The 27941-nt window shown below is 43.1% G+C and overlaps 1 protein-coding gene and 1 pseudogene across 1 annotated transcript in view; both read left to right on the top strand.

Annotated features, from left to right (window-relative positions):
- The window catches only part of LOC136874184 (homeobox protein TGIF2), a 583995-nt gene that overhangs the window by 349183 nt on the left and 206871 nt on the right, over nt 1-27941 (top strand). The gene's annotated exons all lie outside the window — the stretch shown is intronic.
- On the top strand, nt 6407-26218 carry LOC137500949 (uncharacterized; annotated as a pseudogene).

Below are 27941 nucleotides of genomic sequence, written 5' to 3'. Positions count from 1 at the left end.
GCGCCGATCCTCGCGTGCTGACATCACTCGGGCTGCGCCTGGACCCCTCGCACGTGCCACATGTCCCTGCGCCAACCATCTTCGCCACAGGCGCTGCACCGTGGACACATCCCTATGGGTATCGGCTGCGATTTGACGAAGCGACCAACCTGCCCTTCTCAGCCCGATCACCATACCCCTCGTAAAGTCGTCTGTCTGCTGGAAATGCCTCCGTTGACGGCGGCCTGGCATTCTTAGCTATACACGTGTCCTGTGGCACACGACAACACGTTCTACAATGACTGTCGGCTGAGAAATCACGGTACGAAGTGGGCCATTCGCCAACGCCGTGTCCCATTTATCGTTCGCTACGTGCGCAGCACAGCGGCGCATTTCACATCATGACGATACCTCAGTGACGTCAGTCTACCCTGCAATTGGCATAAAGTTCTGACCACTCCTTCTTGGTGTTGCATTTGCTCTGTCAGTCAGTGTATTTCAGCTTAGAACTTTGGTCGGTAATGTTCTGTCAAAAAGGTTCAGTATTGTGCGAATTGTCGAGGAATTCTCGCTCTTCATAATATACGTGCTGCGGTTCAGTATTTCTACAAAAATATTATCACATAGGGGTTTTCGCAGGCGCAACGACGATATATTTTTAAGACTGTGAAATTCATCAGAATTTGGTGCATAATTTGAGTGCCTACTCCATACAGTTCATCGTCTATTGTAGTCAGAACGGTGACTTGTTAATTATGGTGATGCGCGACTTTTTACGGGAACGAAACAGCGAAATGGATTTGCAAGGCACGCAGATGATCGAAACTCCCAACACTTCCATTATTATTATTATTATTATTATTATTATTATTATTATTATTATTAAAGAATTTGGCTAATTGTAGACCCTTAGAATATGGTACACAATGTTCCTTTTCCTTTTCTTCCCAGAACTTCTTCATACGTCAGCTGATCGCCTGCCTCTGTTCCTCAGATAAAACTGTCCGAGGTTGACGTCGAATTTGCAAAAGCGAAAAATCCACAGAAGTGATCTGTCGCCGGAAGGCCACTCTGTTAGATACGATGCATCTGGGAGCTTCAGTCTTTTTAGATCCCATCGTATCTCTTTTAGCCAATCGGTAGTATCTCGTTGTTCAGAAAGCCCGTGGGGCCGATGACCTACATGTTATGCCCCTTTAAACAACAACAATAATCATCATCATTTTCATCATTATCATAAAGCCCTTAAAGACCTGTCGAAGAAGAAGTCGACGTCTGTGTAACGACCTCTCCACCATATTGCGTTTCATTCATGACCCGTTTCGTTGCCTCTCATACCAGAGACTCCGTTCCTAACCCCGAGACAAAGACGAGTGGTGAATGTAAATTAGATCTCTGTGTAATTGGCAGATACGCCACTGCGGTAGTACTGTCAAAGAAGAAAGGTGAATAATGTTACTTGTTTTGTCTGGCCCTCATAAACTATCAAGTCATGCTTTGGCAGCCTCTTGTATAATGCATCGTTATGTAAAGATACTTGCGCAAGCGTCACACGCCGGACACTGGTAAGATGACGAGCCAAGTTGTGGCATGATAGTAGCGAACTAAACTTTGGTGGACGATCGTCAGGAGGGGGGAATGTAATGAATGACAATCGAGTAGCATCGGTTACTGCTGTTAATGCTCGCTGTCGAGAGTTATGGCTGTCAAGAAGCTTCATAAACATTGATCGAGGGATCGTGGATTTGATATAAGCTGTAGATCGTGTGATATGGTCCTCCACGGGGCAATTACATGGTGTTCCTTTGCCTAATTGTATATCGATCTCCATCACATATAATCAGGTATTGAAAAATACTGAAAGGAATCGGAGGTTTGATCGTTCTCCATAATGGAAACAGTTCATCTTAAATATTTGAGAGAGTTTGAGAACTTTCCGCCAGAATAACTATATGAATGAGATTTGATGGACGAGTTGGCCGTGCGGTTAGGGCCGCGCAGCTGTGACCTTGCACTTGCATCTGGGAGATGGTATGTTCGAATCCCACTGTCGCAGCCCTGAAGATGGTTTTCCGTGTTTTCCCATTTTCAAACCAGGCAAATGCTGGGGCTGTACCTTAATTAAGGCCACGGCTGCTTCCTTCCTACTCCTAGCCGTTTCGTATCCCAGTGTCGCCATAAGACATACCGGTATGTGTCGGCGTGACGTAAAAAAATGGTGGTCATTTTCCGTTCTCTCTTTCTTCTCCCATTCCTCCTTGTCGATGTCACAATATCACTTTTGCCCAAACTTAGCGATGTTTTCGAGTTTTACCCGTGCAGGTTAAGTGGTATCCGAATTAATTCTCGGATTGTCTTTGACCGTTGGTCCGAATTGGTTCCCGTTTTGCCAATGGATGTCATATAACACCAGAATCGGCAATATAATTTGTTTTCATAAATCAGTGTGCAGCAAGTGACTGAGAACCCTTGGATCAGAATCATCCGTTGAATAAATTTGCAAGCGTTATGTGATTTTCTGTATGGATGTTACCTTCATTGAAGCAGACATTTGTTATAGAATTCGATTTATTTAACATATTTCATTTGATAGAAACTTTGAAGGAGGTACTGAGTGAAGCCTACATGAAGCCGCGAAGTAACAAGAAAGGAAAACTGAAAAAAATATACATGATAAAGATAACTTCATAAAGCAACGTATGAGCGCGCGGTCCGCCATGTTGGTGTACCCAACCTAGAGCTCTCCTTATGGGGAAGCAATGATAATATAATCAGTTTTAAATCGCAATTAATGGAGCATTGGAATAATTAAAAAGTATAGGGACATGTTCACTCAAAGCATAAGGACATTGGGAACACTGACACGTCATTCCGAAGTCGGTAAATCTCCGGGATAGCAATAAAAATGAGTGCATAATAACGGCCGACAAATATTAACTTAGGTGCTGAATACATGCAATTAGCGATCGGTTACACAATACGAGTGAAAAACAGTTTCTGGAAACATTGCTGTAAATTGTGCATTCTTAAGGGGAGGTATGACTGAATTTTTCGTATTTTGAGCCCAAAACTCGATTTTTCTTTTTATTCATACAAAAATAGCCCAATTTACCTCTTTCAGAAAATGTTTTTATTTTAGTCATTCCGGCTTGTTTAAAGCTTGTAGAAGCCATTTAATATGAGCCCGCAGGACATTTAAAACCCCAGAACCACACCCATTTCTCCTGTAATGGCATAATGATAGTTTACTGTGTGTTTTTCACTGGATATTTAAGTATTTCGCGGCATATTTGCCGTAGAAGTACACCTGGGCATGCTGACAGTCACTTGTTTACTACGTAATCAATACAATTACGTTATGTTAGGAAATATTTTGATTTAACTGACGGAGAGAACGTTGTACCACACATGTAAACTTTGATAATTTAAATATATTATTTATCGTATTTGTGTTAATCGTAGTAGTACATGCATGGCTCCCTTGTTTGTTTATATTTTACTAACATGCAGAAGTAACATGTGGTTTCCATTCCCCCCCGGCGCAACAGCCCCGAAGGCCTACCAAGCAACCGCTGCTCAGCCCGAAGGCCTGCAGATTACGAGGTGTCTGTTGTGTGGTCAGCACGATGGATCCTCTCGGCCGTTATTCTCGGCTTTCTAGACCGGGGCCGCCATCTCACCGTCAGATAGCTCCTCAATTATTATCTCGTAGGCTGAGTGGACCTCGAACCAGCCCTCACATATATAGTGATATGACCTGGCCGGGAATCGAACCAGGGGCCTCCGGGTAAGAGGCAGGCACGCTACCCCTACACCGCGGGGCCGGCGCGTGGTTTCAATTCAGCGAGTGAAATATCTAAACTAGTGATTTTTCATTGACGTGTTTCATCTTAATTCTTGTATAAATATGTGATTTATAGCGTGGAGTTCACAGTGCGTCGTTTTAGTGTATAGAAAAGTAGTAATTATAGTGTTAACCACGTAAGGCCTAATCACGCCACCGTAACGCTTAACTGATACGTAAACACATCCAAATATTACACATATATAGTGATATACTTAACACTTTGCATACAAAAAGGAAAGGAGATATTCCAAGGGCATAGCATTTGTCACCATCTTGAATAGTTTAAATGAATTAATCATAAGGAGCACGCTTAAATCTGGAGTTAAAAACCCTCCGTAATGCTCTTCTTATGGAAGACGGCCTTGTTTTGGCCTACATCAGCTGATCGCTCAGAGCTTGATGTTGGTGCCACGTTTGGCCGGTAGAAACATAGGGAGCGACCTCTCTATCTGTTTGTATGCTGAAGGAACTAAACATAAACAAAGCAAGTGCGCTTCTCGTGGTCCACTGCACCGTGCGCTCGCTGCCATCTTACAACGCCAGTCATCTTTTATTCGGCTTACTGTTACCCAAGCTACCAGCGATCTATGTATAGAGATAAGTGACTATATGTAATGACACCGCCTAATTCGGCGAGTGAAGCAGAGAGAGAAACTAACTACCTCTCTCCTCGTCTAGTACACCTTTTCAGTGATGCCTAGGCTATCTGTGATAGACGATGGTAGATCTGTTGAGGAATCGACCAGCCTTTAGTGTAAGGACTCATCATATGCGCAGTATGGGATGCTATAACTCCTCACTTCGGATACAGCAAGGAGTAGGACACATATCTTGGTTCTTCCTTGAAATGTATGATCATCTGCATGCAGTATGACGGAAGAACTGAGAAGTGTCCTTTTACTGGGGATTCCTAGCGTCCATGCACGTCCCGGAATAAAGAGCAGTTTGTTAATCATGTAATTACTTATTATAGGATGTGTATACTTCCTAAAAATAAAGACTGAGGCTTTTGACTCTTTCGATACGTTACATGCATTTAGCATATGCCATTACAAATATACAACAGACGAAGAGAGAGAGTCCGTCTGACAACTGCCCCTATTAGGGAAATTAAATTATCGGCCTCCTAATAGGTTCATATGAACAATATTTAATTACCAAAAATATGGCTTCCTATTGAGACAGCTAAATACCATTCAGGAAACTCAAGCGTCAAAAATTACCAGTGTTTCGTCCCAGTGCGGCATGGGCTCATCAGTTGGATACCGCACCTTCCCAAGGCACTGGCCGGCTAGCACGCCGGTAGCGGCACCACTTTTTTATTCAAGTTTTCATTCCCCACCCTGAAGGCGTGGGGCGGGTCACCTAAAGGGTAACGCCCTCTCTCTGGCCAGGAGATTAGACGGGGTTGGGAAGAATTGAGAGAAGAGGGAGATGGGTAAAAGGCACTTTGAATAAAGGAGATGAGAATAAGGACGTGTAGGTTATCCAGCGCTTTATTGGCAGATTTACAAATACAAAGACATGTATAACAGAGATGCAAAGAAGGGAAGATTTAACCAAGGTTGCAAGGGAAAAGGTGAAGTGCAAGGATGTGATAGAAGGAGGAGAAATTAACAAGAGAAGTGAGTAGGAGGCTGAGGAGGTGAGAGGTTGGCGATGGTGGCGAAAAGTAGCGTGGTGGGTGTGGATAAGGTCGGATATGTGGACTAGGTGGTTGAGGAGGAGGGGCAGGTCGGAGACGGCAACGAGGTGTGGCAGGACGGGTTAAAGGTGGAGGAGGAGAACGAGATTGTTCAACCCGGTGTGGCGGCCGTAGAGCTGTCTACCATGGTGGAAAGTCGTTGAGCGTCGCCAAGTGTAGGAAGCTGGAGTCTCATTAAATACGTGGGTCCATCTGCGTTGAAGATCCGGAACGCTCGGCGCACTGGTAATCCTGCTTGACGGAGTTCATGGACGATGTCTTCAGATGATATGGTAGGGTGCACACCGCGAACGACGCAACTGTAGGTGGTAGGGCGGTCGGACGGCGGCGGTGACGACGGTGGACGGGCCGTATCTGCAGGCGCTTCGGTGGCAGTTACCTCGGCAGGTTGCTGAAGTAAGGTGCACTCGGGACGAAGTTGGTCAATGGTGGGAGAGATGGGGAGAGGAGACGTCATAAGGGGGAAAGGATGGAACATAACTGAAGTGGTTATAGGAATGTTGGAGGAGGTGTGAGCAGAAGTGGTGGTGGTGGTGGTGGTGGTGGTGCAGCTAGACGACGAAGGATGGAACAGTGTTGTAGATGGAGGTGGTGTGGTTGCTACAGACGAATCGGCTGTGACAGGCGTATCAGGTGCGTCGAGGAGTAGTTGAGCCATGATGTTCGGAGGAGTAGCTTCGACTCGATGGAGGCGGCGGTGAATACATGCTCCATTGTCTAGAAGGTTGAAGTAGTCGTCGGAAGAAGGAACGTACAGGAGTACATCAGACGATGGGTCAGGTCCGGCCTAGAGTCTGGAGGCGGTATGGATGCCTGTTGAGCGGAGTTCCGTGTAGATGTCATCATTGGAGAGAGCATGGTTAACATCACGGACGATGAGGGTGTACATGTTGGGAAGGCCGACTTCCGACTTGGTGCTTGATTGCCGTCGGAAGGGTGCAGTAGGTATAGTTATGGCGTCACCCGACCGACAAGAAAAAAAAGGACGTTGCTGTGGGAAGATTGGAGTCCACTTGTGAGTCCGCTGTCAGAGACTGCGAAAAAAAGCCCCCGTGCGACACCACTTTTTCATTCATTCAAGTAGTTATTTCATTCCTGCCCGGTAAGGGGCAGGCGGGCCACCAGCTAAGCATGTAGCTTTTTGGCCGATGAGTGAGTAGGCCTACATTTAAAAGTAGAATTTTGGAACACATACATAGAAGTATGTCTCGTACATACTGAAAACAACACATAGTCAAATACAGATTGAAACAGAGAAAATGTAAAACATACATAAGTATATAACAAGGAAATAGTATGTGATTTCTTCCATTCCGTCTATTTTTCATTGATTTCGGTTGGCACACAAAATATAAACACACAACACATCGTACTGAGAGAGAAATGTCTTCAGTTCATCTTGACGTACGATACGAAAAACACTATGGTGGAAGCAGAAGGAAATGAACGAACACTAGTGAAACAATGAGGACGCGAAAAACACAGAATGATGGAAAATGAACACGGATAGAGATGACACTGGTAGTGTCGTGAAGCACTCAGACACAGATATTGGAGGCCGGTACCACTGCCGAGAGGAGCATCATAATATCCAGTAAAAGAAAAGTGAGAATAAAAAGGCAGTGGGACAGAGGGGGAAGTTACGTGATAGGGGTGGGGAAATGGTAAGAGATAGCAGGAGAGCGGTCATTATTAAGGCGACACCACTGCAGCTGTACGTGTGATAAGCACAATGCAATGCCGACGTACTAGGGGTTAATTGCATCTCCACTTGCTATATATGCCCTCCCTGGATAGCATGACAAAAAATATGGCTTCTTGTTCAGACAGCTAAATAAAATTCAGGAAACTTAATCGTTAAAAATTACCAGTGTTTCGCCCTAGTGCAGCATGAGCTCATCAGTTGGATACCGCACCTTACCAAGACACTGGCCGGCTAGCACGGCGGTAGCGACACCACTGCTGCTGCTACTACTACTAAAATGTTTTCATTTCTTCCCTGAAGGGGGGAGGCGGGCCACTTGGACGGTGACGCCGTTTCTCAGGCCGGGAGATTTGTTACGGTGAAGGAGATGCTCGGAGAAAATGAGGGGGTTGGCGGCCGTGGCCTATACTAGGAACTGTTTTGGCATTCGCCTTAATGCAGGAGAAAGGAAAACCACGGAAAACGATTCTCAGGACAGCCGACGGTTGGGGCCAGCCGTGAGGTCCATCACTGTCCCGTCTCCCGAATGCAGAGGCGTAGAGCCACGGTAGAGCCGTAGGCCATCCCTCCTCTGCTCGGTCAGAGTGCAGAGCTGTTGGACCACGGACCAGCCGTGGCCACTTACGGGCCGAGACCCACTCGGCATCTACCGAGACCGACCACACCATTGCAAGCTATACTGTACATGTGATAAGCACAATGCAGTGCCGACGTACTAGAGGAGAATTGCACCTCCACTTGCTATATATGCCCTCCCGGGCTAGCATGACGATTGAGTTTCCTGAATTTTATTTCATATTGAATAACTTTTATATGTTGTTTAGGTGCAGAAGCCTCCGTGGCTCAGGCGGCTGCGCGTCGGCCTCTCACCGCTGGGTTCCGTGGTTCAAATCCCGGACACTCCATGTAAGATTTGTGCTGGACAAAGTGGAGGCGGGACAGGTTTTTCTCCGGGTACTCCGGTTTTCCCTGTCATGTTTCATTCCAGCAACACTCGCCAGTATAATTTCATTTCATCTGTCAGTCATTAAAATTATTGCCCCAGAGGAGTGCGACAGGCTTCGGCAGCCGGCACAATTTCTATCCTCGCCGCAAGGTGGAGGCTTCATTCATTCCATCCCTGACCCGGTCAATGACTAGAAAAAGAGGTTTTAGGTTTTCATATGTTATTTAGGTGCAAGCGGAGTCTGAGTTATGATTCAAAATTGAAATTGTCGATCATCAGATGGACTTCATCTTTCTGATTTTATTAGTAAAAGAACATCGAATTAATTTCTAAATTATTTATTTTGGCTTATTGTATAGCTTCTCGATAACATCCGAGAAATCCAGGGAATTTCCGGAGTAGGACGACTGGAGACATCTCTCCACACTATGTGTTAATGTTTTGTCGGGGAAATCTGCATTTGCATATTGGACTGAGGATTTTCTCCCACTAGTACAGCAGGTGAAATACCAGTGAAATACCACGTAAGTTGTAATGCTTCCTGTCCCCTTGCTTGTAGACAGGTGCAATCAGAAGGCACCGTACTCACCTGCCACGCTAATCCTGTTGCTCTATGGAGCTATTCCTGCTACTTTATGACAAAGCAGTTTACTATCCTTTCTACTTTCTCAAATGTAATTTCACTGCTAGCATTGTTCTCATTCTCATTTGCTTGGTTGTTCGTGACTTCATTTCATTTCATCTTAAGTTGAGGAGATAAAAAAATCATGTGTCCCAGTGATTCCCTAGGATGTGCAATGAGTTCACCTGATTTACCCAAATCATTATTAATTTTCCTTTTCCCTCTATTTCTGAGGTTCTTTATTATAGTCCAGTAAAGTATTCTTGCTGCGTGCTTAAACCTTTGCAGGTTATTACCGAAATCTTCCCACGATTTCTTCTTGAACTGTAGGCCTACAGTGACTTGTTTCGCTCTGTTTCTTTCATCGACGTACATTTCCTTCTCTGTATCAGTTCTTGTTTGAGGCCGTGTTTGATACGCTTCTTTGAACGTTTACAACCTGCCATTCCACTAACCATCAGGATTTCGCATTTTCCCAACTTCACTCGTTGTTGTTCCTAGGCATTCCCTGATTGTTCGTATTACAGTATCCTTGTATGCTACGCATTCTCGTTCTATATCCTGAACCTACTGTTCTTTTTTATGAACTTTTCACTAATCATATCCATGTGCTGTACTTATGTATATTTTTCTCACCCTGGGGATTCTCTATCCTTATTCGTTTACAGACAGCCTTCACGCCCCTGAGGCTCCTAACTTGGGAGAGTGGATTGGTGACCACGGGGCCATTAGATGAGGCCTGAAATTGCTTCCTCTTACTTGTGACAGGCACCTGGCTTTCATCTAACCTATCCCTCCTCCCTTGGTCAACTCTAGTTCTTTTCCGTCCCCGATGGTATTAGAACATTCGTGGCCTAGATACTTTGATCGTCTGACGAGAAGTCGCGTGCATGCGCTAATCTCAAGTCTCAGGGTCTGACAATAAACATCTGTTCCGTCCGCGGTGATTCTTGGTAACTAAGTTGCTGTTGTGAAGTTTAAAACTGGTAGTGCAATTGTGCTTTAGTTGTATATTTACTGAAGTACTGCATAATGAATAGTTTAATAATGAACACGCATCTCTTTCATTAAGCTCGCACTGTTTATCACGGATAAAGTTTGTAGCTTAGTGTGGTAATATCTGTTACTCGTGCCGTACCTACAAGCTGCCGCCACTTATAGTGAGACGCAGTTTTTTTGGGATATTTGTTCGTGGCGTCGACTTCTACAGATCTTTTGCCAGAGGAACCTGTGTGTAAGTGTAATTGCGGAAGTGTAGAGTGTTGAATATGGGGAAGGACAACACAAACACCCACTCCCCAAGCCAGGGATATTAATCATTTGCAATTAAAAACCATTGACCCGGCCGGGAATCGAACCCGGGGCCGCCGGCTGACAGGCGGACGCGTTGCCCCCTACACCGCGGGGCCGGACTGAGTCGCAGATAGTAGTCTTTCATTTTCATGCCCTTCGTGGCCCTTGCCTTCCTTTTGTCGGTACCTTCATTTTTGGAAGTGTCGGACCTTTCCATTTCCCCCCTCTGATTAGTGTTAATAGACGATGGTTGCCCAGTTGTACTTCTTCTTAAAACAATAATTACCGGGCGAGTTGGCCGTGCGGTTAGGGGCGCGCGGCTGTGAGCTTCCATCAGGGAGATAGTGGGTTCGAATCCCACTGTCGACAGCCCTGAAGATGGTTTACCGTGGTTTCCCATTTTCACACCAGGCAAATGCTGGGGCTGTACCTTAATTAGGCCACGGCCGCTTCCTTCAAACTCCTAGGCCTTTCCTGTCCCATCGTCGCCAAAGGACCTATCTGTGTCGGTGCGACGTAAAGCCGCTAGCAAATAATAATAATAATAATAATAATAATAATAATAATAATAATAATAATAATCACCACCACAACCAGTAGACAGACTTGACTTTCTATGTCCAAGGCTAGTTATACTCTTCAGATAGTAGTCTGCATTATCGAAAATTCTATTAATACCCTACATCCCTAATAGATTTACTGAATTCAAAGTTAGCTATGATATTCTATTATGGATCTGGTGCCTCCCGTGTGTCGGCGAATAGTCTTATGCTTGAAGAACTTAACTGTTAATCCCTTACTTGCAGTGAAGTCCGGTAAATGCTTCTCAATTCCTGTTAGCTTCCGTATCTTCCCCTCATTTACCCATCACCTTATCATATTCAGTCAGTTCTGTCTCCACTTCTCGTACTGACATTAGAATCACCCAGCACCTAGGCAGTTCTCGTCCTAATTCCTTCAACCGCGAAATCTACCCACATCATTCGCTCATTTTCGTGCCTAGCAGAACTATGTTGTGTGCTATGGTGTTTCTGATGAACAGTCCTACTCCACACTCTGCGCTTCTCCTTTTCACACCTGTTGTGTACAACTTATAATCCCCTATTTCTTCCTCGTTACCTGCTCATACCCGATTGTCATTAACTCATAACGAGCGCCCTGATTTTGAGGGGGCATAAACCTTAATTTCAGGTTTCTTGTTTGCTTCGTGAATGAGGCTACTGATGTCTTCTAAGAATCTCTTCATGGTCGAGTTGGTTAGTACGTTCCATCAGACGTTTGCGTCCCAACACCTAGCATAGGCGAAAGGTAGACTGTGGGAAAAAAAAAAAAAAAAAAAAAGAAAAAAGAAAAAAGAAAAAAAAAAAAAAACAACAGGTAGCCTATTTGCTTACTGTTCCCGCTGGACGTATTTCTTCTAGCTACACTAGTAACTGCGCAACTGCAGATTTATGCTATTCAAGATGGGATTTCTTCTCACATTTGACATGAAATAAAAAATAGAAATCCTAAATATACTTCAGTGAGGGTGCTAGGGTATTACAGAGCAGTTTGTGGGTTAGTTATAGGAATCTTACTTGGTCGCAGCATTTCGGACGGAAAACCGTAGTGAAGTTCCGATCTGCAATAATGCATTTTTCAATTCAGGCGTTGTTTCGCTATACAACCAGGGTGCGAAATCAGAAAGAAATGGTGGGAGGGGAGAAGGATCATAGGGCTTAATTCCCCCCAGAACCCCATGGCGCAACAGCCCCGAAGGACCATGGTCTACCAAGTAATGCTGCTCAGCCCGAAGGCCTACAGATTACGGGGTGTCGTGTGATCCTCTCGGCTTTCTAGACCGGGGCCACTATCTCACCGTCAGATAGCTCCTCAATTTTAATCATGTAGGCTGAGTGGACCTCGAACCATTGCAGGTAAAAATCCCTGACGTGGCCGGGAATCGAACCCGGGGCCTCCGGGTAAGAGGCAGGCATGCTACCCCTGCACCACGGGGCCGGCTCATAGGGCTTAAATCATCATCATCATCATCATCATCATCATCATTTCCCTTTATCCAGCTGTAGCCGGGTAGGGGCAAATATGGTTCCTCTCCACTTTCTTCGGTCTTTCCACCACTCCTCCTCCAACACTGTGTCCCAGTCCAGGTTTCTTTCTATAATGCTGCGTTGGATGGTATCCTTCCATCTCAATCGTGGTCGTCCACGGCCTCTCCTTCCTTGGATTTGCATTTCCATCACCTTTTTTGGCATTCTTTCGTCGCTCATTCGCTTTATGTGCCCAAACCATCTTAGTCGGCTCTTCTCTATTCTATCATTCATTTTTTTCCACTCAAATTTCTTCCCGGATTTTCTCATCCCTTATTTTGTCTCTTCTACTCTTCTGTATCATACTCCTCAAGAATTTCATTTCGGCTGCCTGTATTCGATTCTCATCCTTCTTTGTCATTGTCCAAGTTTCTGCTCCGTAAGTTTTTATGGGTACGTAATACATCTTGTACATAGTATCCTTTGCTTCCATTGGCACATCTTTGTCCCATAACATATTTCTTACACTATGATAGAAACAACTTCCAGCTTGAATCCTTTTACTAATCTCAGCATCCAGTCGAGCATTCTCCATTAATTCACTCCCCAGGTATTTAAACGTTTCCACTACTTCCAAGGGCTTGTCTGCAAGTCTAATCTGACCTTTCCCTTCTTTCTCCCCTCTAGTCATAACAAGAGTTTTACTCTTTTCTACACTTATTTTCAATCCACATTCTTCAATCTTCCCATTCACCACATTCAACTGTTCTTGAACCTTCCTGTCGTCTTCTCCCCAAATCACAATATCATCTGCAAATAACATCATGTTCATTTCTCTTCCTCCATATGCTGCTTTTGCCGTTCTCATGATGTCATCCATTACTATTGTAAACAGGATTGGTGATAGAACACTTCCCTGTCTCAGCCCGCTAGTGATTTTGAACCAACTTGTCCTGCCAACTTGTGTTTGCACGCAACTACAACATTCCTTATACAATGCCATGATCATTTTTATTAATCCCTGTCCAATTCCTTTTTGCACCAGACTGTCCCAAACTTTCGTCCTAGGGACACTGTCATATGCCTTTTCAATATCAATGAATGTCATCACCATATCATTCCCGTACTCCCAATGCTTTTCCATTAGTTGTCTCATAATGAAAATGGGCTCTATTGTTGACCTTCCACTTCTGAAACCAAACTGATTTTCCTGTATCTGCTTCTCAACCCTCAACCTTATTCTACTTTCCAGTATCCTTTCCATTATCTTAGCAACATGGGATATTAGAGTAATTCCCCTGTAGTTCTTCAAAACTTTCTTATCACCTTTCTTGAAAATTGGGATGATTATTCCTTTTCGCCAATCCTCAGGGACCTCCTTATTCTCCCAGACATTCCTGAGAACCCGATATGTCCACTGCAGGCCTACAGCTCCAGCTGCCTTTATCATCTCCACTGAAATTTCATCTATTCCAGCAGTTTTTCCATTCTTCATCTTTCTTACTGCCATTTCAATTTCATTCATTGTAATTTCTTTATCCATTTCTTCGTCAACTAATTGCCTTTCCTGGTCGTCCATTGAATGACTGTCATCCGTTCTTATGTTCAGCAGCTTCTGAAAATATTCTCTCCATCTATTTCTTATTTCTTCTGGCTTTGTTAAAATTATGCCACCTTCATCCTTCACAAACCTGGTGTTTACTTGATCTCTCTTTTTGTTTCTTAAGATACCATACAGTAATTTCTTGCTGCCCTGCGTATCATCTCTCAATGTCTGTGTGAATAAGGCCTAGCTTTTCCTCTTTTCTTCCTCCACTACTTTCTTGGCCAAATTCTTTGCCTCCACATATTTTCTTCTACTTTCTTCAGTCTTAGATGTTTTCCATGCTTTCCATGCCATTTTCTTTTCCTTCACTTTAATCTTTACCCTATCATTCCACCAGTGTGTTTCTTTGTCTTTCACATTTCCTGATGTTCTACCACACACCTTTTCTGCACATCCAACCAGTGCTTCCTTAAATCTTTTCCATTCCTCTTCAACATTCCCCACCTCAGTCCTGGGTACCAAGGGTATTATTTCCCTTTGAAATTCTTCTTGTATGCTTTTCTCCTTCAACTTCCATACTTTAATTCTTTTCTCTCTTCTTAATTGGGGTTTTTCAATCTTTCCAACTTTCAATTTTCCTATCACAACTCTATGATCTCCACCAAAGGCTTCTTCAGGCATGGCTGTTACATCTACAAGGTTCTTCCGCTGTTCTCTCTCTATGATTATATAATCAATCATGGTCTTTTTCCGTCTGTCTCCCCAGCCATACCTTGTAATCTTCTGACTGTTCTTCTTCCTAAACCAGGTGTTTCCAACAATCATTTGATTCCTCATGCAAAAATCCACCAACAACTCGCCTTCTGGATTTACATTTCCATATCCAAAGGGCCCTACAACATCTTCCTTTCCTTGTCTTAATTATTAGTGTTTAATTACTAGTGTTTATTTCAGGCAGTACCCGGCAGCAGAGGTCGTATATAATTCCTCTGTAAGTAAATTACCCCCTCCCTCAGAAAAATGTAAATTTAAAATCTCTTTATTTGAATTCTGATGTTATAACGAGAATGATAAACACTGGAAAGTTATTCCTGGGTTTCAGATGAACTTGCCAGAGTGAAACGTGAAAATTAGGCTGCGTGGTGCGGAGATGCCACCGTTACATTGTTTTATTGCTCAAGGTCTGGCGGCCATTCTATTATTTCTGTATTATACGTATTATTGCTGATGTTTTTATGAAAATATGCACAGTAAAACATTTTCAGTAATATATGCGTTTTACATTTTCCTCATTATTTTATAATGATAGAACTACCCCCGGGCAATATTTAAGTTGGGAGGAACCCCCACACATACACACGATTTCATATCCTGTACATAACAATTAAAGTTAGAAAAGTATTGCAGCAACTATTCACAATACTTTCAGCCTGAAGTACTCTGTAGTGGTAGCAATCATTTTACGGAAGTTTCAATGGGAAAATAACGTTATTCATTTGAAGGAGACAAAACAGCTATTTAGGTTATTTTAGGTGTGAGCCTTTCCTTTAGGTATTTTTAGGTACAATGAAACTCACTTATTTTGCATCAGGAAGTGTGGAATGCAATATATCTTGAAATATGTTAATTAAATAGCGATAGAAAATAGGTTAAAGTCTAACATTCCGGGTCCTACTCATAACACATCCAGACGCATCCTCTTTACTGACTCAGCCAATTCTACTTTCCTTTTTTCCATAAGCTCAATTAGTATTGATAGCTCCGCATCAAATTCCATTTCGTTGGCCAAGTTGTTTCCAAGGAGACCCTGACCTGTCAAATGGAAGTGGGACTCCGTCACTGCCATACGTGGGAGGCTTGCTTAAAACGTTCTGAGCGTGCTCTGTAAAAAAGAAAATCTGTGAAGTAGGATGTTACCTTACATACACACAATTCCAGTGAGAATCTCTCCTGTAGCGGGTTAGGGGCCAGCGGTGGATTGTATAGTGCTAGCCGCCTGAGTACTAGGATTACATGTTTCGATAATCTACTTGTGCATTTTAAGGACTGTTAGGACAAATAATAATAATAATAATAATAATAATAATAATAATAATAATAATAATAATAATATCTTGGGAGCTTTATCAGCATTCTGAAAAAATCACCGACACCATCAGGAAAAAAGGTAATTAAAGTTCTATGGCCACATTCCCAGAATGAACAATGACAGGCTCACCAAAAGGATTCTCAAACTTATTCTCTCAATGAAAGTCAAGAAGTCAAGGCTTAGTGAAATAGAAAAAGATCTTCAGGAAATTGGCATCCCGTAGGGAATTATTTAAGATCGACTCCAGTTCAAAAAAGCAGTCAGCAACCATCATGTTGCTGAGAAAATGAATACCAGGACCAATAAATCATGGACTGAAGAACGGAGGAAAATGTTCAGTGCCCAGATGAAGAGATTTTGGGAGAAGAAAAATCAACATCAGCTAAATAAGTTCTATCGCGCTCCACAGATGGGCATCAAGCTATAATAATAATAATAATAATAATAATAATAATAATAATAATAATAATAATAATAATAATAATAATAATAATAATAATAATAATGCTATTATTGGTTTTACGTTCCAGTAACTACTTTTACGGTTTTCGGAGTCGCCGAGGTGCCGGAATTTAGTTCCGCATGAGTTATTTTGCATGCCAGTAAATATACCCACACGACGCTGACGTATTTGAGCATCTTCAAATACCACGGACTGAGCCGTGATCGATCCCGCCAACTTGAGCTTAGAAGGCCCGCGCTCTACCGCCTGAGCTATCCACCCCAGCTAAAATTGTCTGTTGGAATGAAATAGTAACAATCATAAACACATTTTGAGTATTAAAGTAGTATTAATAAAACAGTACGGTCACAGCTTAATTTCTTGGTAGCTGATACGCGGGATAGGTAAATGTTCCTCTCGAAAAATGAGTGAGTTAAGTCGGATAATAAAATATTATCTATACATTCTATACGAATGTTCATTTTCATGTTTGTTATAGAAAGCGTATAGGCCTACTGCGCATGACATTTTGTGCACCTTTCCTCAAATTTTGCTGGAATGATGTTTCGTATATTAATAACTGCTGTACTAGAGATATATTGCATTATAATTACCTGAAGTGGCGTCGTTGTTTAATTGACAGAAAAGCTCGTTAATCACACTTTTCAAAATTAATAGTGTCGGTTTCGCCACTTTCGATGTAGAATAAAGCCATTGAACTTAATCTCCTCTGTAACATGGTACCGCGCAGGTATGTTTTTATACGTTTTAGTTTGCTGAACGATCGCTCCGTTGATGCTGCTGTGACCGGTAAAGTGAGATGAAGTCCCAGCACTGTACACAAATCAGGAACGCTACTAGCAGTGATCGAGTTTTCTACTAACAGAAGATCTACCAGTTCTTTACAGTTGAACTCATCGCTGTACCGGCCACGATCAGTATCACTTATATTTTACACACTATTAATGTGAAAATCACTCTTTTGTTGTGGTATTAACGCAGTTTTCAAAATCACTGTGTGCTGAAATGTCACTAACACAAACGTTGTATTCTCCTGAATTTTATGCTGCATTCTCACTTAAAATTTTAATCGACACGCCAGACGCGGATTTATCACAAGATGTAACACTATAGCTACATGGACCTGGGAAAGAATGTTAGCTTTTAAGAAACAATAATTTTTTTTACAACTCTTTCTTTCCTTCCTTTTCATGTTCTCTCCTGCGTTTCGGAAATACTTAAGATTTACCGGTACTTCATTTCATAATATAAACTTACGCACACGGCACCAAGCCACCAACTGAACTGACCACAGCTGTCTGTGAATTATCTTCCTGATCCGATTCTAAATTTCCTTTGAATGATGCAGTGCAATCTAGTGTTGGCTACTGAGTGTATGATTCGAAGCAGTGTATCGATTCACTCAAGTGTCCGAGTGAATCGAGTCGCAGGAACGGCGAGCTCACGGCACATGATTCAACTGACTCGCAGCAGACAGTGGTGAGTGGCTGACTCACGGATCGGTGAGACACGGCACATACACGGCTCATCACTGGAACACTGGACATTGGCGGGGAGCCGAACTTCCGCTGGAGCGAGGTACACAAAGCCATGGCTCACTGAAAGAATCGTACGCTAAACAAACTCTCGCTCTCAGCTCATTTGAAAATAATACCCACTTGCATTCACTGCCCTCTTCTTACAGAGAGGTTTAAAATAATAGATGTGTTTGCAGTGTTAAAAAGATAGTCAAAACATACTCACAAAGTAGCTAGTAAGTAGGTAGACTATTATGTTATTCTATTTATTAGTTTAATAAATCTTATTATAACTTGGTTCACATTCGTCAGTTAATTCAATTTAGCTCTCTAGCCTGTCCTATGACAATGAGTAATGCTCATGGCCACTGAAAATTATCTGTTTTATATTGCCAAGAACCGCTCAGTATTCTCTCAGTTCGTAGGTAGCATCATTGCACAAGATTTCACTCATCGAATCACTGAGACCATTGGTGTACGTGGACTCTAAATAAGTGAGCCGTCTGACGCAATAACTTAACTAAAAAGTTGAATCAGAAAACCGTGAATACAGTGAAATTTCCAAGTTCTTTGAAATAATTTAATAAAAGACTAGGTAGACAGTTTATAGCTAATTTGCCACCTAGGCGACACCACCAAATGCAGATCATTGATGATAGCGTGTACAGATATTTTTCATCTAATTCTATATACTTATTTCATGAAGTTGTCGCTGTGGAGGGAAAGGCTTTGTAACATCAAAACTTGATGCGAAGAGGTGGCTGCAGGAGAAACCTGAATCTGAAGCTGGATGACGCATAGTAAAGCAGTTCATAGAATAAAGTCCAGATGGCAGCAGCAAGCTTTGAATGCTGTTGCTGCTGTCGTATCAGTTCACACTACACAGAGGTAACAGAAGCGGTGACTCTAATGTACCGTGAATCGGATCACTGTATCGATTCAGTAACGTTAACGGAATCAAATGAGTCGAATTTCCCATCACTAGTGCAATCAAGCATGAGTTTTGAGTTAAACAGGAGGGGCGAGATGACTTAATCCGTGCCTAAAAACCCACAGTGAGTGCGGGATGTATCTCGGGATATGTAGGAACACTGACTGGCAATTAGGTTCACAGCGTTGATATTTTTGTACGTGCATGCTCCATCCTAGCTCAGCCCAGCTGTCAGTTAATACACAGCTCGGGGATTCACCAAATTGCATCAATCCTATGTCGCATCAGTATTCGCAACGTTCTAATAGAGTTGCGCCGTCATGTGCAGCGTAAATCAATCACATATGTTCGTAGATGATGTTTATATGTTACATCAATACAAAAAGCAAGAGCATTATGTGTACATTGCAAAATGTAATTTTGCACAGAATAAGTTCGCTGGTTGCATTTGAAATATAAACGAAATTATGTATTTGGGTACACTGTACTACTGAATAGCTTCGTAGGTCCCCTGAGCCCGGGGGCACTCCCTCCCACGGTGGGCCCCGCGGGTCCGTTAGTTACGCCCCTTGTTAAAGTATAAGATAAAAGCATGAAAATTGACTTACTTTAATTTTCGATATTGGGATATAGAATTGTTTTGCCGACATACAGTATTAGTGCAAACGTTTTATAAACCTCGGGGGTGTTGGGTACGATACAGACAGTTCATACGCTTGGTACATCAATAATTATACAAACATCCATCTACAAACAATCGAGAGTAAACCTTTAAGAAAAACCAAGTTCCAATTCCGTTAAGCCATGTCTACTTTTCGTTAAGTAAAATTAGAACTAGGTAAAAACTATATCTGAAAATGTTGCATTTTTGCATATATGCTCTACGATCTCTCTCCCTCTCTCTCTCTCTCTCTCTCTCTCTCTCTCTCTCTCTCTCTCTCTCTTTCTCTCTCTCTCTTTTAGTGTGTTCTTAAACCTATATCTTGTCATATGAACAGTGGCGTATGCTGAGTCCAAGACGTGGGGCTACCACTAGACTTAGGTTACCCCTTTGTGATGGTTGGTTTAGTGAATGACAAGCCCTTTAAGCGTTTTGAGCTGCAACGAAGAACAGTTGCCTTATGGATAATACAGGATAAACAGGGACATAATTACCCATACTACATGGCCTTAAGATTAAAAAAGAAAAAGTTGCACATAACCGGCCATTAACAAAAGGCAAGGAGGCGAAACTCCAACACTCCTGATATAAAAACCTAAGTGGGCTTACGGCCCAAAGATACAGAGGTTACTTCCATACTACAAGAGGGTGACTAAAGGAGGAACCTTTAAAGCCAAGACGAGATTGACAAAATGTAGAGTTTGAAAACTTTAGTCACCCAATTGCAAGGTTGAATGGGAGACGGCATTACATATTTCCCGGTAGGGAATAGAAACAGTCCTCAGACTTCGCCGAAAATCCTACATTTAAACCACTAGTTTACAAAATTACATTAAAAGAAAACGGCTAAAACTTTCCCCTCAAACTACCCGCAGGCGCTATCACATGTTTAGGAAAATTCTGCTATTACCTTGTATCGTTGGATATTCTTCAAGCAGGCCGCGCACCTGCCTCCTAGGCCTCCGTCAAGTCACGCTCCTAGGCACTGGAGCAATTAAGACAAGACGGCCCTGAAGTGCCCTGCTTATGTAGTTCTGTAAGGGGAAGCATCCCGATTAAATTGAACTACACTTTGCTGATAGGTTGGATTCCTGTACACAACCCCGGTTTTGATTGGCTAGAGAACATATTTACAAGCATATGATATTTAGATTACCGTACAGTAGAGGAGAAACCAGCTGAAGTGTTGACAACTTCGGTACATTAAAAAAAAACAGTCTTCAGAAAAAGGTTACCAATAACAAAAATGAAATTTCCTAATTCTAGGTTTGTGTTTGGTGCGTGAGAGTGAGCTAGCAAATCGATGTTAGAGCCATCTGACTTTAAAGACGAAATTATTTCAAAGTTTACAAGTTGAAGTCCGTTGGCATAGATGGCCGTAGAGAAGGCGCGCAGTTTAAATAGCCGGGGAACCGCTGGTATGATTATTATTAATATTATTATTATCTTCATACACTTCATATACACTAAACACATCACACTACCATCCACCACAGATACACGTAATACTGATGACGTCCCACCACACAGCGTTGGCTTAAGGAAGGATATTCAGCCGTAAAACTAGACCTGACTACGGTACGGGCTGACTAACGCATTTAGTAAAAGAACATGATTAGTAATAGCAATAATAATGTTACTTTCCCCCTGTGGGTGGGGCCGGTAGAATACACTCACGCTATCTCTAGCCTGTCGTAAAAGGAGACTAAAAGGGGTCCCAGGGGCTTTCATTTTTGTAGCATTTTTGAGTCTGACATTGCTTCCAGTTATTTGTGTCAGGCTACTCGCTTCCATATTTCTTATCCGACCTCCCTTGGTCAACTGTTCTTTTTCTGTTCTGACGGTGTTAGGTTTCCGAGGCTTGGGGAGTCTTTCATTTTCAAGCCCTTTATGGTGCTTGTATTTCTTTGGATAATACATTCATTGTAAGCATTGTTGGAACTTCTCAAATTTTGCTTAGGATGGTTGCCAAGTTATACTTCCCCTTGAGTCAATAGAAACTTGATAAACCACATTCCTTCAGACCATTTACAAATGAAACTGACCAATTAAAGGATGATGTACATGAAATACAGGCATTAGTGTAAGTAACCACCAAACACACACCTTTCTTGAAATACAGTATACTGGTGATACGCAAAATGAATGATGATGACATTACGTTGATAATAGTTTGTATGTAGATACGATAATAAGCTTTTGGGCTTTTTTTTTCTTTCCACAGAGAACTTTGCTCTGCGTCTTCAAAAGATAATCTCGTCTGTTCATGAGTAAGACATCAAAAAATGAATGAAGGTTTGAATGACTTGAACTTAAGAATGCTTTACCGTTGTCTATAGTAATTGGTACTCTCGTTCGCCACTAGATGGTTCCCTGTGCGCAGTGCAAACCATCTCGTGATGAGGAGAATACGAATTTGAAAAAAAAAATCGGAAAGAAATAATAATAGTGAAAGGACGCCTATATAAATCCTTAATGGCTGGCAACCACGCATTACTTAAGTGACAAAGTGTCCCTGTTGAAATACGTATTTCCACAGCTTCCCGTATAATCCCAGACCTGCAGTGTTTAGTGTGGGTAAGAGCTCGAACATCGGGTCGGTGGATGCAGGGTGAGTCTGCGCCTACAAGTGGTCCAGCCGTGACCCACAACTCTGCACTCTGATCGGCCAACCGAGCAGAGGAGGGATGGCCACGGCTCTACACCTCTGAATTCGGATGACAGAGAGGGGCTGGTCCCCACCTTCGGCTGTCTTGAAAATTGTTTTCCGTGGTTTTCCACTCTCCTGCACTAAGGTGAATGCCGAGACAGTTCCTAGTATAGGCAACGAACGCCTACCCCCTCACTTTCTCCAAGCATCTCCTGGTCTGAGAAGCGGCGTCACCGGCTAAGAGGCTCACCTCCCCTTCAAGGAAGGAATGAAAATATGGTAGTAGTAGTAGTAGTAGTAGTAGTAGTAGTAGTAGTAGTAGTAGTCGAACATCTTGGAACGTGACATGGATAGGGCGTGCTCAGCTATTGCTAATGTGTCTGGCTGGTTGAGACGGATATTACGTTGGTGTTCCTTGATTCGAGTACCAGTGGAACCGGAATGTTTGGCTAATGTATACCTTGCCGCAAGTACAGGGAATTTTGTACATCCTAGGATGTATTTTGTATTTCTTATTACTAAGAGTGGCGCAGCCTTTGTAAGGCAGACCCTTCAACGATGACGGGCACCATGTGTTATAAGTACAATGTACCTTTAAAAAAAATAAGGAAACAAGATCTTGCACGTAGAAACTTTATTTTACAGGCAGATAAAAGAATACATAGCAGTACACATTGCTATTCAACATACTCACTATTCTTGTTCCTCTACGTCAAGACATCGATGTTGGTTAAGACAGAAATCTGCTTCCAGTTTCTGAAGCCACTTCATGACGTTCATCCTCGTGCTTCATCAACGATCCGAAGAGATGGAAATCACTGGAGGCCTGGTCGGACGGTCATCGCCCAGCCCAGCTCGACAAGGTTTGCCCTTTTCTAGGTGAGATAAAGTGATTAGAGCTGTGTTAGTATGTGTCTTTTTTGGGGGTGGAGGGTGCCGTGAGGCTCCGCCCCGCCTCACAGCCCGTGGTGACCTACCTGTTTGGACAAATGACCGACAAGCGAGTACTAACGCAGGAACATAGCCTAGTACAAGAGTACAGAATAACTTGAGGTGCAAAGGCTAGTCTTCTGCCAGCTACTTCCACCCCTCCGTAAAGGAGAAGTTATGAGAAACCTCCCTAAACCCACCAGGCAATCCCATATCTCCTTTCGGCACTGGTTACCCTGTCGCGGTCATACCAAGACTTCCCCGGCGCTAGACCACTGCCGCTCAAGAGCCACTGTCACCCCCGGCCCATGGCCGCCTGTAAGGCTTTCAAGGTAGAAAATGGAGAAGATAAAATAAAAAATAAATTTTGACGCGCGGTCGAGAGAGAATAAATAAATAAAAAGTAGTCTTGCAAACGACCATGCGGATGGCCAGTAATGCGAAAGCTCTTCCCAAACAAGCTACTTCACATACCCCCTTCAAATTAGAATATTATTGCAGCCACCAAAAAAAACCAAACCAAACCCCATGGCACTACAGCCCTTGAAGGGCCTTGGCCTACCAAGCGACCGCTGCTCAGCCCGAAGGCCTGCAGATTACGAGGTGTCGTGTGGTCAGCACGACGAATCCTCTCGGCCGTTATTCTTGGCTTTCTAGACCGGGGCCGCTACCTCACCGTCAGATAGCTCCTCAATTCTAATCACGTAGGCTGAGTGGACCTCAAACCAGCCCTCAGGTCCAGGTAAAAATTCCTGACCTGGCCGGGAATCGAACCCGGGGCCTCCGGGTGAGAGGCAGGCACGCTACCCCTACACCACGGGGCCGGCATTGCAGCCACCACTTATAAGGACGGACCGCATAGAGAATGTGGTGCTGCACCATTGTTATCATAGCGGTGGTGGTGAATATTGTTGTAAGAGGACGTACAACTGGGTAATCATCCTCCGATAACACTAATCAGAGGGGGGGGGGGGAGTAGAGGGAATCTGACAATTAGAAAAATGAAGGTATCAGCCAAAGAAAGACAAAGGCCACTACGGGCATGAAAATGAAAGACTCGCTAGGCCTCGTGACCTAATACCGTCGGGGTCTGAAATGAACAAGAGTTGATCAACTGAGGTCGGGTAGGACAGATGAAAGTGAGGAGCCTGGCACACGCAATGCCAGGGCTCAGCTAAAGACCCCCGTGGTCGCCAACCCACGCTCCCAATTTTAGAGTCCCTGGAGCCCATTTTAATCGCCTCTTACGACAGGCAGAAGATATCGTAGGTGTTATTCTACTGCACTCACCCAGGAGATTGATTGATTGATTGATTGATTGATTGATTGATTGATTGATTGATTGATTGATTGATTGATTGATTGATTGATTGATTGATTGATCCGTGGCAAATGCTGGAATCAAGACGTGGGCTACCAGTAGACTTAGGTTACCTCTTTTCGTTTGTATGTTTACTGCACGTCAAGCCTTCAGCGTTTTAAACTGCAGCCAGTAGCCAACGGAGAAGCCTGTTGGCCTGTTGTGTTGTGAAATCTGCTTCACAAGCTACTGCCTTGGCCTCTGCTACTGCCAATACTCAATCTCTGATCAGTGGAGATGGTAGCCGAAGGTTTAGCAAATTAAAGTCCGTCTTTGTGGCTAAATGGATAGAATGCTTGCCTTGGGCCCGATGACTCCGAATCAGTTTTCAGAATCAACCCCCTCATACTGTTAAATCCCCTGGCTTGGATACTGGGTGTTTATGACGTCTTCGCCATTCATTTAATCCTCCTTAGGACACCACCAACCCTACACAGGTATTATTATTATTATTATTATTATTATTATTATTATTATTATTATTAGATACAAATGCTGAATTTTACAGCGGTCGTGTCCATCGTTCACTGGTTTATTAGCTTCCTCGGGAGATCAGTGGTGGTGTCTGACCCATGATCACAGCTTCAATTCCAACCAACCTGAAAGATTGCATTTCATTTTAGCAGTTGTGCCTATAAAAATAAAACTGTATTGCTCCTATAACAGCAGTCCTGCAGTGTCTTCCTACAAGGATGTAGAAGGAAACGGGAGTGAAATACTAGCACTCTGTTATCTATATAATTAAGTCGAAGTATGAGGTGAGGAAGTACATGGTGTTTCAAAAAGGACTTTACAACTTTGGCAGCTCATAGTTATTTATTCATTTCAGTTACAGGCATGGATTTGGTGTCATCTTGACTGACAGTAGATCAAGTTTTGACTCGCGTGGTACGCTAGTACAGAATCGCGCCATTACAAGCGCTAGCGGCAGTTGCAGCAAAGATGGCTGCCTTCGCCGGTCCCGAGCGCGCTCGCTGTGTGTTTTGGTTTGAAGAGTCAAAGACGGCGACAACTGTGCAATGTAATTTTCATACAAAGTATGGTAAAGATCCTCCCAGTAGCCCTACTATTTATGAGTGGCATAAGTGCTTTATTGAAACTGGATGATCGGTAAGCCATAAGAAATCCTCAAGTCGTCCACGTACGTCTGACGATGTAGAGTAAGTGTGACAACGCTTTGAGCACAGTCCTCGAAAATCGACAGGGCGTGCTTCTCGAGAGCTGGGCGTCGCACATACGACTATTAGGCGTGTGTTGAGAAAACGCTTACATCTCAAACCATACAAGTTCACAATGACACAGCAACTAAAAGACACTGATAAGATTGTTCGTAAGGACTTTTGTGTGGACATGTTACATCGGTTGGAAGAAGATGAACATTTCATTGGAAAGATTTTCTTTAGTGATGAGGCAACTTTTCACTTAAGTGGTAAAGTTAATAGACACAACTGTAGGATCTGGGGCAGTGAAAATCCAGTGAAAGTGCTAGAACATGAACGTGATAGCCCAAAATTGAACGTGTTTTGTGCATTGAGCAAGAGCGAAGTTTACGGGCCATTCTTCTTCAGTGAGAAAATTATCAACGGAATAGTGTACTTAGATATGCTGGAAAACTTTTTAATGACCAAGTACTCAGCATACATTTCATGCAGGATGGCGCACCGCCACACTACCTCTCCGACGTCCCGGATTTCCTGAATGTACACTTTCCGGGTAAGTGGATAGGACGAAGTGCATCAATTGCATGGCCCCCATGCTCACCAGACCTGACACCTCTTGACCTTTTCTTGTGAGGATTCGTCAACGATACAGTGTTTGTTCCACCCTTATCGGCTTCTCTACCAGAACTCAGGCGTAGAATCTGCATCGCAATTGAACGAGTCACGCCTGACATGCTGTAGCGAGTTTAGCAAGAAATCGACTTCAGATGGGATGTGTGCCGCATGACCAATGGAGGTCACATTCAACCTGTTTAGGTAAAACTTGATCTCTTGTCAGTCAAGTTGACACCAAAACCATTTCTGTAAGTAAAAAAAATAAATAACTATGAGCTGTCAAAGTTGAAAAGTACTTTTTGAAACACCCTATATATACGATGAGTAACGCATGGTTGATAGTAGTGGCGATCTGATGGACCGAAGCCTAGCACACCTATCCCCCCAGTCCCCGCTCCTAACCGCCATGCGTGAGTAGAGGGGAGAGGGACGAGAGTCTGGGGTGTGATATTAGTCTCCGATGCTTAGCTCTCAGAAATACGTGCGATGTTTTTTCTCATTGCTTTCGTTTTGTTACCATCTCCGCTAATGCTACGTATATTTCCTACCTTCGTATGCTGCCTTTTCTCCGATCACAATGGATGCCTACATTATAATGTGATTTAGACTTCCATCGTTTTCAGTTGAGGTTTGTGCTTCACCGATAGCCTTGGTAGGCCTCAGTGGCATCAGTAAATTCAATTCAATTTTCTCTCTCTGCCATCAAGCCGATATCGACTTCGGGCGACTGCATATGGAGTGCCTGCAGGTGTTCCTGTTTTCAACTTGACATTTCAGATCCTTCAGTAATGATGACTTTGTTGCTTCTTTGATGGAGCCTTCCAGCACAGTGCAGACCGTCCTCTTCTCGGGTTACTTGCACTTTTCCAAACATAAGCATTTTTTCTGTCGAATCAGACGTGGCAAAATATCCCAGCTTTAGGTCCACAATAAAGACATTTTCTTACCTTCTGAATAACCTACTTATTTGTTTCCTTGGCAGTCCAGGGCTGGCGTATATGAAAAATCTCCTCCAGCACCATTACCCAAACGCATCAACGTGCTTTCTACGTGATCGTAGTGTGCACAGACACATCAGGACATATGTATAGGAAGACTAGCTGATGTACCCGTGCTTCGCTACGGAATTCTACATTGTATACAAAATTCTAGATTAGGTAGTGTACACCTTGTGAGCAAGATTGTATTAAATTGCATAGCTCTTAACATTACCCTAGAAAAGCGACGGGGAAGTCACCAAACGTATTTTCTCATATGAAGACTGGGTTAGGGAATGTTCATTGTAATGGTAGGCCCGCTTGCCTACCATCACTCACAATCAAGTGGGGAAGTTTTCATTATAATGGCAGACACACGCTCTCCACCTGCCTTTTTACATCCTCAGAAAGACTGTCTTAGTAGTTTCCCGAACTTAAATGAACATAGGTCATTACAATGACGTCAGTAGGAGTGGCGCGATTAAAAGCAATGCTTTCATATTAAATATTCGATCAAATGAAAAACCACACATTTTCTTACTTTTAACGAACAGTACTACGCTTCCGATCTAACAACCCAAAGTTCCAGAGCTGGAATGACCAAGTCGCAGACAGCCGTGATCCGTGAACACTCTTCGTCCTTTTTCGGCGGGGGGATCGAATAGTGGAGAGTCCAAGGACATAAACTGTGCCATTTTACTAATCTGTTCCCTAGGAGTACGCGATGAGTCGGAAAATCTCAATTCATACACTGGTGGCGGAAAAAACTATCTGACTTTGAGGCACATTTTTCCTCCAAGCCAGAGGAGAAACCCTCTCTTTACTGCTAATTTGGAATAAAATGAATGTAGAATTTCATAAAAGTGAAGAGGAAGAAGCTCTTTTTAAGAACGGCTCTTTTGAGGGTTGAATTTTGAG

The sequence above is a fragment of the Anabrus simplex genome, chromosome 5 (genome assembly GCF_040414725.1).
Source record: "Anabrus simplex isolate iqAnaSimp1 chromosome 5, ASM4041472v1, whole genome shotgun sequence".
NCBI lineage: Eukaryota > Metazoa > Arthropoda > Insecta > Orthoptera > Tettigoniidae > Anabrus > Anabrus simplex.
This window is presented reverse-complemented; position numbering and strand designations above follow the sequence as displayed.